This window comes from Acinonyx jubatus, chromosome E4 (genome assembly GCF_027475565.1).
Source record: "Acinonyx jubatus isolate Ajub_Pintada_27869175 chromosome E4, VMU_Ajub_asm_v1.0, whole genome shotgun sequence".
NCBI lineage: Eukaryota > Metazoa > Chordata > Mammalia > Carnivora > Felidae > Acinonyx > Acinonyx jubatus.
Window position 1 is genome coordinate 23,496,265 of NC_069395.1, and position 17,090 is coordinate 23,513,354.

Consider the following 17,090-nt stretch of genomic DNA (forward strand, 5'->3'; position numbering starts at 1 on the left):
GCCATGTAGTATCCCATTGTGTATATAAACCACAATTTCTTTATCCATTCATCAGTTGATGGACATTTAGCCTCTTTCCATAATTTAGCTATTGTTGAGGGTGCTGCTATAAACATTGGGGTACAAGTGCCCCTATACATTAGTACTCCTGTATCCCTTGGGTAAATTCCTAGCAGTGCTACTGCTGGGTCATAGGGTAGGTCTATTTTTAATTTTTTGAGGAACCTCCACACTGTTTTCCAGAGCAGCTGCACCAGTTTGCATTCCCACCAACAGTGCCAGAGGGTTCCCATTTCTCCACATCCTCTCCAGCATCTATAGTCTCCTGTTTTGTTCATTTTAGCCACTCTGACTTGCGTGAGGTGATATCTCATTGTGGTTTTGATTTGTATTTCCCTGATGAGTAGCGACGTTGAGAATCTTTTCATGTGCCTGTTGGCCATCTGGATGTCTTCTTTAGAGAAGTGAATTGACAGTAATTTCTAATTTCTATATTTTCTACTATATATATTTAGTAAATATATACTAACATACGAAATCACAAAATTTGTAATTCTTTTTAAAATAATCTTGAGAGGCGCCTGGGTGGATCAGTTGATTAGGCATCAGACTCTTGATTTCAGTTCAGGTCATGATCTCACTGTTTGTGGAATCAAGCTCTGCATCAGAATCTGTACTGACAGCACAGAGCCTGCTTGGGATTCTCTGTCTCCCTCCCTCTCTGCCCCACCTCCACTCATGTGCTCTCTCTCTCTCTCTCTCTCTCTCTTTCTCTCTCTCTCTCTCAAAATAAACATTAAAAAAATAAAATAAAATATTTTTGAGAACTTCCACTTATGACCATGAAGAATAAATATGCCTTGTTTGCATTCTCATCATAAACACAAGGAAAACAGAACAAATTATATAAAGCTAACCTTTTCTGACACTGGCCAGAAAAACCAGTGCATGACCAAGAATTCTGGGGAAAAGGACACATGAAGCAAGATTGATAATCTCCCCCAGACCTCTGACTAATGAGATTTTTATCCTGCAGCACAAGCAGGATGACCCCAGGCAGAGATGGCAGCCATACTGAGTTATGAAGATAGAGATGGAAGTCTTGGGAGAGTCTGAGGCAGCTGAAATATGTAGAGCAGAATAAATAAAGAGGGCAGAGTTACGCAGAGAAAATTTTTAAAAATCTGCATAGGCTACTCCATAAGAAATTTATTGATTACTAAACCATAAATCATGGGGTGAAACCCCATGAGACCAGGGAAAGAGCAGTTGTCAGCCACACAGTCTCAGAACTTAAAAGATGTCTGAGTACTGACCATACAGCAGAGGGTTGTCTCATTGAGCATTGGACCTATCAGTAGTAATAGGAGAAGAAGGACTAAGATATTCATAGATTAAAAGCTATTCTAGACCTGCCCTTAAGCTTAAAATCAGATTAGAAGTGATCTAGCTGATCTGAAAGTAATTTAATTGCCTGCCATTAAGAAAGAAAGAAATAAGAAAGAAAGAAAGAAAGAAAGAAAGAAAGAAAGAAAGAAAGAAAGAAAGAAAGAAAAAGAAAAAGAAAAACAATCAACATTCTAGGGGCGCCTGGGTGGTTCAGAATCAGTTAAGTATCTGACTTCAGCTCCGGTCATGACCTCACAGTTTGAGTTCTAACGCTGCATCAGGCTCTGTACTGACAGCTCAGAGCCTGGAACCTGTTTCAGATTCTGTGCCTCCATGTCTCTCTGTCTCTCTCTCAAAATCAATAAACATTAAAAAGTTTTTTTAATCAACCTTCTATCTAGAAATCCATAATACAATATTCATGGTAGGCAATATTCTTTCAAGAGTTACTAGATGCAAAGTAACAGAAAAGTGTGACCCATGAGCAAGAAAAAAATGAGTCAGTAGAATGAGACCTAAAAAGCAATGGAAGACATTTAGAAGACCACAGAAATAGAAGACAAAGATGTTAAAACATCTTAAATAGAAGTATTTAAAGAAAACATAAATTTAGCCAGAAAAAAATAACTTCTAAAGCTGTAAAACTCAATATCTAAAGTAAAATTTTACCAGACAGGCTCAATACTAGATTAGAGTATGAATAAGAAAAATTAAGTAAACTTGAAAAAATAGCATGCCTAACTCCAGACTGTTGAAGCAAGGGAAAAAAAATTAAACAGATGGAAATAAAGAAAAGATGATAAAGAAGAGAAAGAGAGAGGGAAAGAGAGAGGAAGGAAGGAAGGAAGGAAGGAAGGAAGGAAGGAAGGAAGGAAGGAAAGAAGGAAGGGAGGGAGGAAGGAAGAGAGGGAGGCAGAAGGAAGGAAGGGCGGGGGAAAGGAGTAGGAAAGAGGCTGGGAAGGAAGGAAGGAAAGGGACAGACATTCTTGGTGGGGCAATACCAGTTTACCACATATGTATTGGAGTCCAAGAAAAAATAGGGGAGGATAAAAATATTTAAATAAGATGTGAAGGAATAGTGGCTAAATAATCAAAATGATGAGCATTATAAACCTACAGATCCAAGAAACTGGTGGGTAAATAAACTAAGTCTTTTAGAAAGACAACATTCTTGTGTCCTGGGAAGAGAAGAGAGTATGTATGCATCTGAGTTAGGAAAAGAAGAAAGAATGAATGATGTGTTCAGTCTTAGTGTCTACCACACTGCACAAAAAATCATTACATTTCTTTAATAAAACGTCCTACTAAGGGGGCCTGGATGGCTCAGTCTGTTAAGTATGACTCTTCGTTTTGGCTCAGGTTATGATCTCACGGTTTGTGGGACTGAGCCCCACACCAGGCTCTGTGCTAACAGCAGAGACCCTGCTTGGGCTTCTCTCCCTCTTCCTCTCTCTCTGACACACACACACTCTCTCTCTCTCCATCTCTCTGTACCTCAAAAATAAATAAATAAACATTAAAAAGAACATCCTACTAACCCACATGTATTCATCAGTAGGAAGTAGAGAATCAAAAAGAAAAAAGGAGCAGAATCAATTCATAAAAACAAAAACAAGCAAATTTTTTTTAAAAAAGCAAAGAAAAATATTCAATCCCTTGGGGTACCTGGGTGGCTCAATTGGTTAAGTGTCCAGCTCTTCATTTTGGTTCAAGTCAGAATCTCATAGTTGAGATCAAACTCCATGTTGGGCTCCAAACTGAGTATGGAGCCTGCTTGGGATAATTCTCTCTCTCTCTGTCTCTCTCTCCCCCACCACTCACTCTATAAAGAAACAAACAAACAGACAGACATTTTTTTAAAAATATTCAATCCCTTGCAAATTTAAACGAGAAACAACTTTAGACCACAAAGTGGACATAGTTTGATTTTGTTGTTTTGGTAGTTATGTGAGTGGCGATATCCAATCTTACCTAACCTTTTGAGATACATGTGGAGTTACATAGGATCTGTGAACATAAATTTATAGTCATCATAGGATGCTGTGGAAATCCAAGGATAAACTGATAGAAATCATTAACAGTTAATAAAAAATAATTATCTCAATATGTACGTTCCAGAGATGGGAAGAGTAGTCATTTTATGTATCTCTTTGCTGGCCACAAAATAAAAATGTCATCTACATTAGACTTTTGCCATCAGCTTCTCATCCAATATACACAACTTGTATCTAGATTTTTCTTCTAAACCTTGATATTTGGGCATTTATAAAAGCATGTATTTATAAATGACTCTGTTGAAATTTAGAATTTATAAAAGGTTATAAATACCTTTTACATGGACAATGGGACATCCATAAACAAACTATTTCATTTCGACTTATGTATTTTTTCAAATGTTTTGCTCTCTTGAACCAGGTCCCACAAGTGTCAGTGTCAAACTGTTTCCTCCTGAATATATATGTTATGTAATATATATAAGCTATTGCATATAACATGAAGTTAGAAATAGAGAACACTTGGACAATTAATGTTCATTAAATATCAGCTACTACCAGTTTTAAGAGAATATAACTGTCCTTGATAAAATTTATCCTATGTCTCTTAGAGATTAGTTTATGAAATACTTCTCCATGGAGATTGCTGCATTTTTAGGTAGAACTGTGATAACTGATCTTAGTCTTGGGATAAATCTGCTTCAACCTCACGTTATTTTTAAATTGCTTTCACAGGCTGAAGCTCAAGTCATCTAAAAAGTACCTTGTTACATGAGCAGCAAATGTTTTAATAATCCCATTTAAAATACAATGAAACTTAGGTCAATACATTTATAAGAAATGAAGATTGTGATGTTCATCCTTCTAATTCAGTGTTCTTTCCTCTATGGCAATGACTTACTAATTGTCTTCTTTACACTTTAAGGTTATACAAGGAGCACAAAAACACTAACAAGCATGTTTTGTGTCTCTGATTACCACTGACTATAATGTAGGTGTGTTTTGAAACTTTGATTTTAAGGGTTGCTGCATTTCAGGATGACTAGGAGTGAAAGAGTGTCTAATGTTTTCCTGAAATTTAAAATAAATACAGATTTAATAAGCTTCTGTCAGCTATGGGATTGGAACTACAAGTATATTTATTCGTGTTTCATCTCATTCTTTACACTTCACTGCCATTAAACATGTAGGAAATCACAGAGTTGAATTGCCCTGATAAGCTTATACTAATTTCCCAATAGCATATTAGTTTCGTACATGAATGCAAATAGAATGGTGTTTGGCAGTTTAACTAAAATTAACAGTGGGCTATTATACTATATGGTAGATAAATAAAATATGCTAAATATTATACTGTGCTAATATATTAAACAACCCTTATATGGATAAAAATATATCCCCAATACACATATATATCTGTATATATCTATTTAATGTACAATTGATACTGATAAAGATATTGATAGATTGATAGAGCTTGCTATCGATTTGTGTAACAAAATATAAATTTCTGTAAAGTATGTATTATTATATTCATTATTTTAATTAATTTCACACATTTTTCACAGGGCACCTGAGTGGCTCAGTCAGTTATGCCTCCAATTCTGGATCACAGCTCGGGTCATGATCTCATGGTTCATCAGTTCGAGCCCCATATCTGAACTGTTAGCACAGATCCTACTTCGGATTCTCTTTCTCCTTCTCTCTCTGCTCCTCCGCTGCTTTCTCTCTCTCTCTCTCTCTCCCTCTCTCTCTCTCTCTCTCTCTCTCTTAAAAATAAACATTAAAAAAAATCTTAAAACAAATTTCACACATTTTTCTTTCATACTCAGAAGAGAAGCAAAAATATAAATATCTAAAGATCTTCATTTCATTGTGCATTTTCATTTCATTTACTTTGCTTTCATGTAATCTTATTCAAGAAAATATCACAGATAAAGGGTAAATAATAATTTCACATTCATAAGTGTTCTAATGAAAAAGAAAGGTAAGTAAGATTCATTGATACTGAATAGTGAACAGATTCAAAAGAATAAAAATATCAAATATGTCATGATGAGTGAATTGAAATCTAATCTACACATAGCACCCACTCCTAACTACTGAATCTATGAAAAAAATGTATATATGCCATGTTCAGATTTAGACAGAGTTCCCTTTATCCCTGATAATTTAAGGATTATTTAGAATTGTGTTGGGAGTTCCCCGGTACAGAATGCCTTTGATGTACATAGTGATTGATGTAGTTTTGAAAAAGGTATAAGAGACAAAAAAAAAAAATAACAAAGGTGTTACAGAATATTTTTTCTAATATTTGAGGCATATAACTTCATTTCAGGTTGTAGAGTTAGAGCATACAATTTGAATAAAACTGAAATCCCCAACATCTAAAAGTTTTACCAAAAAAGTCAAGAGATAATGTTTTGACCAATAAACCAACAGTGTTTATTTTATACTAGAGAAGAACTTTGATGCACAATAGGGAATTTGCAAAAATAAGCAAGTTTTTTGTTGTTTTTAAAGTTCAAAGTACTGAGTATTCCAAATGAATTAACCACTTAATTAGGAACTATAGGGATTGCATGAATGTGTTATGTAATTCCTGTGCAAATATATTTCAGAAGCTTGAACTAGAAAGATTCAGAGAGAAATAAAATAATATACCATCAATGAAGACATAAAGCTTTATATTCTCACTCATAGTTTGCCCAAGCCTAAACCATCATAATTGCTAAAGCAATTGCAAGAAAAATAAGGTATTCTAAATCTTCTAAATTTCAAGAAATAGAAGTTCTGTAAATCAGAGTGAAAGGCAGTATGGTGGAATAAAACAGAGAGAACATGTGTGGTCCTGTGTGTGTGTGTGTGTGTGTGTGTGTGTGTGTGTGTAAATTCGAGCCTGATGCAGAGTTTGGTTTTCAGCTCTAGTACTTATTTATGTTACCTAATTTCTTTGGAGCACAGTTTTCTTCTCTCCAAAATAGGACTGATAGTACATACCTTGTAACGTTGTTGTAGGTATTCATGTTAACACATGTAAAGTCCTTTGCTCAATGTTGACACACAGAAAGACTCAATAAATGCTACCAATTATTTTCAACACAGTACATTATTTAGAAAAACTAACCAGTAAACTTATTCAGTTCTTGAAAACTCAGAATTATGCAATCATTTACATTTAGCAAAATCCTATTTAGTATTGGTTGATCTCATTAATGTTATAAGAAGTAATTTAGAAAGTCATAAGTATTACTCTTTTATCAAATATTTTCTGGGGGCACCTGGATGGCTCAGTTAAGTGTTCATCTCTTGGTAAATAAATAAATAACATATAAAAAATATATTTTCTGAATGTTTTGTATCCATTAGGAAATATAAATACTAAAGCAAGATAATGTACAAGAAATATCACATGGCAGAACTTCATATAGTAAATATCTATTCTTAGATACTCAAATTCTTCAGTAATTTAGAATTTTTAAAGAGGGTTTCACAGTACGAGTTGTATGGTTCTGAATATGTTTCTCATCTTTTCTTCTGTTCCTCTCACCCACATATACTCTATTCCAGCCATTACAAATCATTTCCATTTCTCCTAATAATTTTGTTTCACAACTTGTGCCTTTAATTATGCTGTTCCCTTGGCTGGGAATTCCTTTCTTTACTATAGACTGTAAGTTACAAACAGGCAGAAATCATTCTTTGCTTTTTTAAGGGTTCTACACTCACTATATGTCAAGTATATAATAATATCTGTAGAAAGAATAAATGTCCATCAGAATTCCTCCTTATTCCCAAGATGTGTCTTCAGACAAGCCCAAAATTTTTCCTTGGTGAATCATGTTGGACATTTTACAGCCATCTGCAGAATTATATACCTCATCCTTTGAGCTTGCAAAACATCTTATGTTTGCAACTAGTTAAAGTTTAAAATCAACACAGTCTCTTCAGAAGTGAGTACTGAAAAAGGAGAAATAACATTAAACTCTTTGAACTCTATCTAAAATCATGTAATATAATACACATAGCAATTCCCAGATTCAACATTCTATATCCCTGAAGGTGTTAGTACAATATTGGTGATGTGGTCTTTAATAAATCATAATTGTCCTCAAATTAAAATTTATTTAAGGTAAGTTATGGAAACCTACCATGATGTTTCTACATAGATTTTTATGAAACCACAGTTTGATGATAGATTGTGAACATTCAGATAGACCCGTAACCTCAGAGTCCAAACAATAAAAACCAAGTAATACCTATGGATTGTGAACACAGATCTCCAGGTGTCACACATTTTTGTAAGCTTTAAAGAAAGAAAGAAAACATAATCAATGATAGCAAGTTGAGTTATTAAAAGGAAGAAAAAAAAAACACCAGAGATTGTAGAAATTCAGCCAGTGGAAGGAAAATAGCAAAATAAGAAAATAAACTATAGGATTGTATAATAGCAAAACTGCTTAAGATTTATTTTAAGAATTTAAGACAGAACACAACAAATCTTGATGTTTCCTGTTTTTGTAGGAGTGCAATAATAAGCAAATATAATGACACTTTTTTAGGTATAGAAAATGTGCCAAAACAGGTCTTTTTAAATTTGTAGGCATTGCACATTTTGCAAATAAACTTACTCTTATCAACTTTCGATTAGAAATGGGAAGTAAAAAACCTTTGACCCTTAAAATCTTCTATTATTCTCTTTGTTTTGCTCTTGACTGCATTAGCAACATGTCCCAATTTATTATCATCAGCTTCTGTTTTTAAAAAATGCTGTCCAGAGTCTGTCATCATTGGTCTTAGGGTTTTCCAAAGTGATTTATATCATGTTGGCTTTCTTTCTATGAGCTTTATGGTTGTCTTACTCTTTCACTGTGACTGTTTGGTACTGGAGAGGAAACAGCCTCAAGATAGCCTGGGAAGTTGTATGTGTCAAGGATTAGTGGATCATTATAGCCTATGTTTTCTTTCCATAGCCTGCAATTATATTTTTAACTGTAAATTTCGTTGACATGGTGATAGTGAAGAAGTGAGAAGAGCCAACTATTTATCAAACATTTTCTGTGGTAGATATCACTTTTCCCTTGGAGCATCTGCTTCTTTTCCATGTGGAAATAGCTTTTCTGTAATGGGAGTGAATAATACAGTGTGAAAATTGTAACAAATCCCAGATCTGTCTAATTTAATGAAGTCCTAAGCCTAGTCCTTCCTAAATAACTTTCTATTTAGTCCACTCATCCATAAACCCAATGCCTAACATTATACTTTAAGTTCTAGCTAGATTCTCTACCTTGTAGATTTTTATAATTGATTCTTCCTGCTGTATTAAAATATAGTCAACCAGTTAAATAATGTTACATTAATTTAGCATTTTTTTATCTCAGCTTGTATTTTTATTTTTTTATTTTTTCTCTTTAATTTTGTTTGTTTTTGTTTTGTTTTGTTTGTCCCCCAAATGATGCATACATTCATTCATTCACCAATTAACTGAATAAACATGTCTTGAGTAATTTTACCAGTCACTGTGTTTTGAATAATGGACTAAAAAGAATTTCATTTCACTTCCTATATCCCTGTCCTAAATGTAATATTTTAGTATGTTCAAATTTTAGAATAGTAATTTCCTATTTTTGCATGATATGCTTATATGTTTAGAATTACATTGAAGGATTATTATAGTACATGATATGCACTCCCAGTTGACATCATTTTCATGTTGCTATATTAATCCAATAATCTGGAAGCTTTTAAGATCATTAAACTTGAATTAAGTTACCAAAAACTAATTAGCTCTTTCTTCCTTGCGCTCATAGCTCATGTTAACCAGTCTTAGGCACTTTATATTCATTAGTCTAATTTCTCTTTGATTATATTTTTATTCTTGATTTTTTTCTAAAATTTTCTTACAATTACAGATGTTTTAACAAGGCAAGAAATGGGAAGAAGATCTAGACATCTGTAATCCCATTTACTAGATATAAAACACATGGTTAGTATTATGTTTGCTCATAAAAAAAAAAATGTTCTGCCAGGCAAAACAGTGAGCATTTAGATGCTTCTCTTTATGAGAATTTTGCTATCCATAAATAAACATTTTTTTTTAATTACTATCCTCCTTAGAGGAAAGCATGCACACTTGAATGAGCAAGGGAGGGGCAGAGAGAGACAGAGACAGAGACAGAGACAGAGACAGAGAGAATCCCAAACAGGCTCCACACAGGGGCATGGATGTAGGGCTGGATCTTATAACTGTGAGATCATGACCTGAGCCAAAATCAAGAGTTGGTTGCTCAACCAAATGAGCCACCCACGTGTCCCTCTTGTCTACATCTTAATATTAACATTATAATTGTGAGCACTTTCCAATCCTGCTAAATATTTTTGAAAACATTTCAATATTCCCATATTAGTGTACTGTACTCAATGGTTTAAGATATCTAAGTATACCTTTCCAAATTTTAATATATTTGTTATATTAAAATTCTTTGTACCTATCTTTTCCCACAGTTCTATTTCCTTATTTTGTGTAAGAAAATATATTGAGTTAAGTATGTCACTTTAAAAGCTTTGGAAGGTATTGTAAAAATAATTTAAAGTTACACCTATTGTTTGCACCTTACCAAACACTGCTTCCTTTCTCACATTTTAGGATGGCAATAGTGAAATGCTTATGTTCCCCACAAATATCTTGCTATAATTTATCACTGGATGTTTGTCTCACTAAGTTTTATTCAGTAATTAAAATTTAGTTCAAGAATTACTTCAGAAAGCTTTACCGAATCTCCCAAGGCTGGAAGAGATGACCTTTGTTGTGCCCTCATAATAGACCATGAGCCTCCTGAAATAAGATATGCATATCTGTGCACATTTCAGTGTCTCATTCAAGAATGGTTGTCATAGCTCTCTTTGTAGCCCCCGTGACCAGCACAAAACCTAGCATGTGGTAGACATCAAATAATTTATTTTTACATTAATTATTCAGTTGATAGATTATTCTATCATAAATTTGATCTTCACAATAAACTTTCCATGTGGGCAAATGTTATTTTCCACATCATACTGAGTGAAATAAGCATAAAACAGATTACTTGCCTGTAGTTATATAGCTGGAAAATGTATCCAGGGTGTTTTGGTGATCAGATATAGACCATATGAATCCTATTATATTAATCTCCCAATTCATCAAACTTGACACAGGAAATAGGTTTGGAGCTAGGAAGTGTTGGGTTACAATAAATATCACTACCTTTGGTTACATGATATTAATAGTGGATTTCTATTATCTTTTCCATTATGTTTTAGTTCTACCTTTTTAATTTCTTCAGAATTATAAAATAATATGAATGAGATGACATTAAATGATGCATGATGATAAATCTTTCTTACTAATTATTCATCTATGAATCTATAGAGGGAGGATATGAGAAATACAAGATTATTAATAAATAAATTATATTTGAAATAGGATTTTTCAAAAAACATATGGTTAGCATGTTATGTAATATTGTTCCTTTTTTAAAAAGCTTGGCCTTAGTGGAGTATTTCTAGGAAGTTTATTTGTACCTACCGCAATAAATTACATTGTTTTGAAATGCCATTCTTCGCCAGTATAACGACAAAGAGGAAATAATATGAGCTTTGGAATAAAATAAAGATATTGTTGATTCTGATGAATGTTAAAATTTGAAAAACATTGTGTAAAGCAAGTCTCCTGTGTTAGTTTTCTATTTGTCTGTGACACATTACCGCAGATTTAACAGTTTAAAACACCTGCTCCTTATCTCACAGTTCTGTAGGTCAGAAGTAAGCTCAACAGTTGGAGTGCACGGTTAGTTAGGTTCCAATAGGATGCCTGGAGACCAGCAAGGAGGAAGTCATGGCCAACCATGAGAAAGTCAGAGGCCTGTCCTGGCAGCATTCCAAAAGGAAACCACAAGAAAGTTGATCAAACCAGATAGGTCCAAAATGGGTGACAAAGTAGGCCGGAAGCTCCTGACCAAAAAAGGAAGGAAAGGCAGGTAACCCGCATTCCTAGAAGAGACCACCTGCTTTTAAGAAATGTTTGTTTCAGGTAATGAATATTCCATTGCCTTGTTAACAACTGTCAATGAACCATCGAGACCCAACCCCAGTGCACAGCCCTCCCTTGAGCTCGTCTGTTCTCACTTCTCAAGAGCTATTTTCCCTTTAAAAAACTTTCCTGTTTGTACTGCTCATCCACTGTGCTGTGTTTCTCTTGAATTCTTTCTCCTGATGAGACCAAGAGCTGTCAGCGACATCTTCTGGGTGGGCTGGGTTGAAGTCGCAGAGCCTCAGACCGCTCAAGCCCACCTGGCAATGCAACTATGTTCTCTTCTTAGGGTTTCAAAGGCCAAAATCAAAGTGTTGACAGCACTGGCATTTTCTCTGGAGGATCTAGGGAAGAATTTGAATCCAAATTCATTCAGGTTTTAACAGAATCAATTTCCTTGATATTTATTTCCTATAGTGTGAGATCCTCATTATCTTGTGGGGTGTTGGCCAAGGGTCACCCTCAGCTCATAGGAATAGCTCTGGGGTCCCTTCTGTTTCAGCCCCACCTTCTTAAAAGCCGGCAATGATATATCCTCTCATGCCAAATCTTTCTCACACTTTGAATCTCTTTAATGTGTCCTTCTGTTACCAGCCAAAGAAAACTCTCTAAATTTATTATTTTTTAATGTTTATTTATTTATTTTGAGAGAGACAGTGACAGCACCAGTGAGGGAGGGGCAGAGATAGAGGGAGAGGGAGAAAATCCCAAGCAGGCTCCGTGCTGCCAGTGCAGACCCCAATGCAGGGCTGGAACTCATGAAACTGTGAGATCATGACCTGAGCCAAAACCAAGTCAGACGCTTAACCAACTGAGCCACCCAGGATGCCCCAAAAACTTTCTATTTTTAAAGGATGCATGTGATTAGGGTATATTAACAGATAATTTATATTTCTGCCTTTTAAAATAATTTTCTGCATTTCTCAAGTTTTTATAATCAACATATTTTTTTTCTTCCAGTTAAAAAATGTTTGCTTTAGAATAGAATTTGGCCTTACCTTGTATAATTTTTAATTGGTCATTTAAATGAATAAAGCCATATTATTCTTGTTTAGTAGAAGAAATTTGGAAATCCTGTGGGTGCCCAGCATGTAAGCTACTGTTTAGATGCAGGAAAACTTCCCACTAGATGAGTTTTATTGAGAGACAAACATTCCAGATACTTAATTTCTTAGCACCTGGTAAGCGCTAACTTGGGCTCAGTTTACTGGATGCCCTGTCCTGGATATTGTATCCAAATATCTCAAATTTTTAAACTAATGACGCAGAGAGACAGACTAGACATTTCCCTTTAAATATAGTAGTAGCAGCAACATTTAGTCTCCAGATAAGCAGATGCAGCCGTGACTCCCCAGTTTCCTTCCTAAATTGTGGCAGTTTTAGAAAACCAGTATCAAAGAATTTCTCTGGAACCAGTTCAATGAATAAGGATTTTACTAGCATTCCACTACTATTAAGACTGCATGCATATCAGTCTCCAAAACAGAACAATTAAAAACTCTTGAAGAGCTTTTCAAAAAATTGCCTGAAGGCAGTGGAGAGCTGGCAGACACTTGAAGGGAGTAAAAACATGGAAGAGGGGATGATTCTGAGTAACTTTCCCATTTTCATTGCTTCTAGATGAAGACAGATACAGTCTGTACCATGTGGGGTAGCCAAACTCAAAATAGAAAATTCACTTTCTTAAACTCTGGAAAGCAGAGAGGACAAGATGGTAAAACCTAAAATATGTCAAACTCAAGAAGACATCGATTTCCCAATGTCAAAAGAAAATTGAGAGAGATTTACCTGAAAAGAATATTTTATTGAGCGGGAAACAAACTTTCTAAGAACAGGGAGACTTCAAAACTGAAAGTGATGAGAGGCTGGGCTCTCAGCAGGTTACAGCTCAGTTTATAAAGAGCAAATGAGGAAGTGTATTGTTTTCAATTGTGATTGGTTACTAAATACTTACATTCCTATTAAGGTAGTAGCTCTGATTGAGCTTATTTATGTGTAGCTGATTGGTGAGGAAGCTGCAAAATTACACGGACATGAAGAAAGCTTAGATTTTGTTTAAATTCAGAGTTAGCCCTTAGGGGAAATCAGCATGGTTTAACTTTTGATTATGTGACTATAGGTGGTTTGCTGGAGAGTAGCCTCCGTTTTGGTTTAACACCAATAATAGCAGTTTTCAACCATAAAGAGAATTTCAATTTTGTATTATTTTATACTTTACCAACCACTATCACATACTTTGTTAACCCTCATTAGAAATGATAAAATACATATAAGAGTAGAGTGAGTGATTCTGAATATTTAATATTTAATTAACTTTCCTAAAACATAAATGAGTACCAAAATCTGATATCCAGCTTTAACGTTTTGTGTTCTTTCTCCTTGATCCAGAGAGTCTAATTACTTAGATGTGAGGTGGGGCCGAGACAGTCCAGGTGATTTTGAAGCATGTGGTTCTTAGATAAGGAATCTGCTAAGAAGAAAACGGGTAAGAGTCCTTGAAAAGGAGAGCAGCAACTGAAAGGACCACCCCAGTCCTGGCAGACTGCCAACTTTAATGTTCCCACTTTCTTGGCAAGTCCAAAGCACATTCTGCGTTTTCAGCTCTTAGAATGAGTCAGATCTCATATCAAGACTTTTTATACCCTTCGTCTATTTTTAGTACTCAGAACAACCTGTCAGGGTATGTATCCCAAACTCCATATTGTAAATTAATAATCTGTAGTACAGAGTGACCAATAACTTGATCAAGGAACACAGACAGAAAGTATATTAAATTCAAGGGGCACCTAGATGTCTCAGTTGGTCAAGCGTCCGACTTTGGTTCAGGTCATGATCTCAAGGTTCATGGGTTCGGGCCCTGCATCGGGCTCTGTGCTGACAGCTCAAAGCCTGGAGGCTGCTTCAGATTCTGTGTCTCCCTCTCTCTCTGCCCCACCCCGCTTGCTCTGTCTCTCAGAAATGAATAAATGTTAAAAACATTTAAAGAAAAAAATTCAAGGTGATTTGATTATCTCCAGTATGTCATGTGTTATCCTAAGCCATTCCTGACAATTGAGCTATTCCCATGCAGGAAACTTCAAAATACAAAAGAGAAGTATGCAAAGAAAAGATTTCTTTCTTTCCTGGAGCTTCTTTCAAAATACTCATTGTAAATAGGTGGGGAAGAATCTTTTTTTCTAAATCTAGACTTTTGTCTCAGGACAAGTTTTTCTCAACATTTGTTTATACTAAAACATCCTAACATTATTAGCAGATCAGTTCCTGTAATTTCAGATGCTTCTTAAAGAAGAGAATTCATTTAATATCATAAATTTTACTTAAGAGTAGGTTATCAAAGATTAGAATTATTTGAATGAGGCTGTAATTACTGACTTAAAGTCTTTAATTTCAAAAGAAGAGGCACAAATGATTGGAATATTTCCATAGCTAATTTTTGTATTTTTAACTTTCTTTTCTTTCCCATTAATGGCAACACTTACATTTTCTTTTTCACTGAACTTGCTGCCTCACCTGTTAGAGCAGCTCACTCTGCCCTACCTCTTCTTCTACAATTAAAATTTGGCCTAAAAATGTCTTGGCTCTTTGTGGGTGTAAAATCAACTCTATTGAAATTCCCTCTTTAATATGAAGTCAAAGCAGTTTGGTAGAAAATATCCTAAGGTTTTCTTTGTCTTCACGCTGAGTGGTGGGACACTGTTAGGATGCCTTACCACTCAAGCTTTATTCCACTGTAAAATGAAAATTAAAATCCCATTCCAGAAGTTTACTGTGAGAAACATTAAATATCTATGTCAAATGTTTTTGTACAATAATCAACATTAGTCTACCAGAGACTCTTATTTGCCATTGTGACACTTGATTTTAAATGATTTCCCCTATTCAAATAGATATCAGTTGTTTATTTTAACACTTGGGTAATAATCACTAGGGCTGAGGCACCTGGGTGGCTCAGTTGGTTGAGCATCCTACTCTTGGTGGTGTCGGCTCAGGTCATAATCTCACGGTTCATGAATTCAAGCCCCGCATTGGGCTCTGCATCGGCAGTTTGGAGCCTGGTTGGGATTCTCTCTCTCTCCCTCTCTCTGCTGCTCCCCTGCTCATTCTCTCTCTTAAAAATAAATAAACTTTCAAAATAATCACTAAGGTTTACTTTTTTATTTGTAGTATATTTCTTATTTCTATATTTCTTATTTAGAGTATAGAGTATAACTTTAGTTGTACTTTCTTATTTAGAAACGAATGTTGGAGAAGCACACTGATTTTTCAGGATTAAACTCACAGGATCCATATGCCCTAGAGTTTTAAAGTCACAGTCTTTTGGCCATACTGAACCCCAAATATGAAAAATTCTTATTTCAATTATTTAGATCTTTAAAGAGACTTTATGTCAATTCTTGGTATTATTAAATATTAGTAAAAGAAAAGAGCAGACTATCTGAAATGAATTATTCATCTCCATGTATGTCTTTACGAATAGGTTAAATCTTCATTTTTAACCTTTAAGAGATCTTTTTGCCTCTCTTTGTTTAGTATTAAACATCAGTAAAAGATGTAAAATATTACACTCCTCGAATTTTAGCATGATTACAGTTTTAAAATGAAAATGATACTTCTCTAGTCTCCAAATATGATTAAACTGTGAAAACACTTGCTTAACATTATTGTAGTTAGTTACATTCCAAAAGTTAGCTTTAGATATGTTTTTTGCTTCATTAATTATAGTTATTTTAATGAATATTTTGACAAATATATAGTTCCTATGAGACTACTCCAAGCCACAGTATCAACTGACCTAATAGGATTCTGAATTTGTCAGTGAGTTATCACGTATTACTCTAGATCAAGTGAAATCACATTTCTAAGTATTCACTGTTCTTAAACTAATAGGTCATTACTACAATTCTGTTTACTAGTGAACAGGATTTTGTTCCTACTGTTTTAAGTAGAGTCCTGTAATTAATGAGTCTACATAGGCATTAATCATATCCTCTATCAAGTAGCCTAATGATGCTGAGGAGGTTGTATCATTATGGTGTTAAATTATATTTTGCCTGACAGAAGATAAAATTATCTCTCTCTCTCTCTCTTTGTTTGTTTATTTATCTTGAGAGAGAGAGAGAGAGAGAGAGAGAGAGAGAGAGAGAGAGAGAGAGAGAGAATGAGCTGGGAGAGACAGAGGGAGGGAGAGAGACAGAATCTCAAGCTGTGCTCAGCACTGTGAGCACAGAGCCTGACACAGGGCTCGGAACCATGAACCATGAGATCATGACATGACCTGAAATCAAGAATCAGGTGCCTTGAGGCACCTGAGTGGCTCAGTGAGTTAAGCATCTGGTTTGGGCTCAGGCCATGATCTCACGGTTCCTGAGTTCGAGCCCCATGTTGGGTTCTATGCTGACAGCTCAGAGCCTAGAGCCTGCTTCACATTCTGTGTCTCCCCTCTCTGCCCCTCCCCTGCTCATGCTCTCTCTCTCTCTCTCTCTCTCTCTCTCAAAAATAAATAAACATTAAAAAAAATTTTTTTAATTCACCAAGAAAAACAAATGAATTAAAATGAAGAGACTTCAGAAGAACGCTATTCAGAAGAGGATGAATATTGCAGATTAAGATTTCTGGGGGGATAATTATAATTGGAAATT

The 17,090-nt window shown here is 34.9% G+C and overlaps 1 long non-coding RNA gene across 2 annotated transcripts in view; it reads right to left on the reverse strand.

The window, feature by feature from the left end:
* LOC113603979 (uncharacterized) overlaps positions 1-17,090 on the reverse strand; it is a 104,310-nt gene that overhangs the window by 21,010 nt on the left and 66,210 nt on the right. For both annotated transcript variants that reach the window (XR_008293062.1, XR_003425798.2), the window contains exon 3: positions 3,055-3,211. This is a non-coding gene — a long non-coding RNA (uncharacterized LOC113603979). The remainder of the gene's footprint in view (positions 1-3,054; positions 3,212-17,090) is intronic.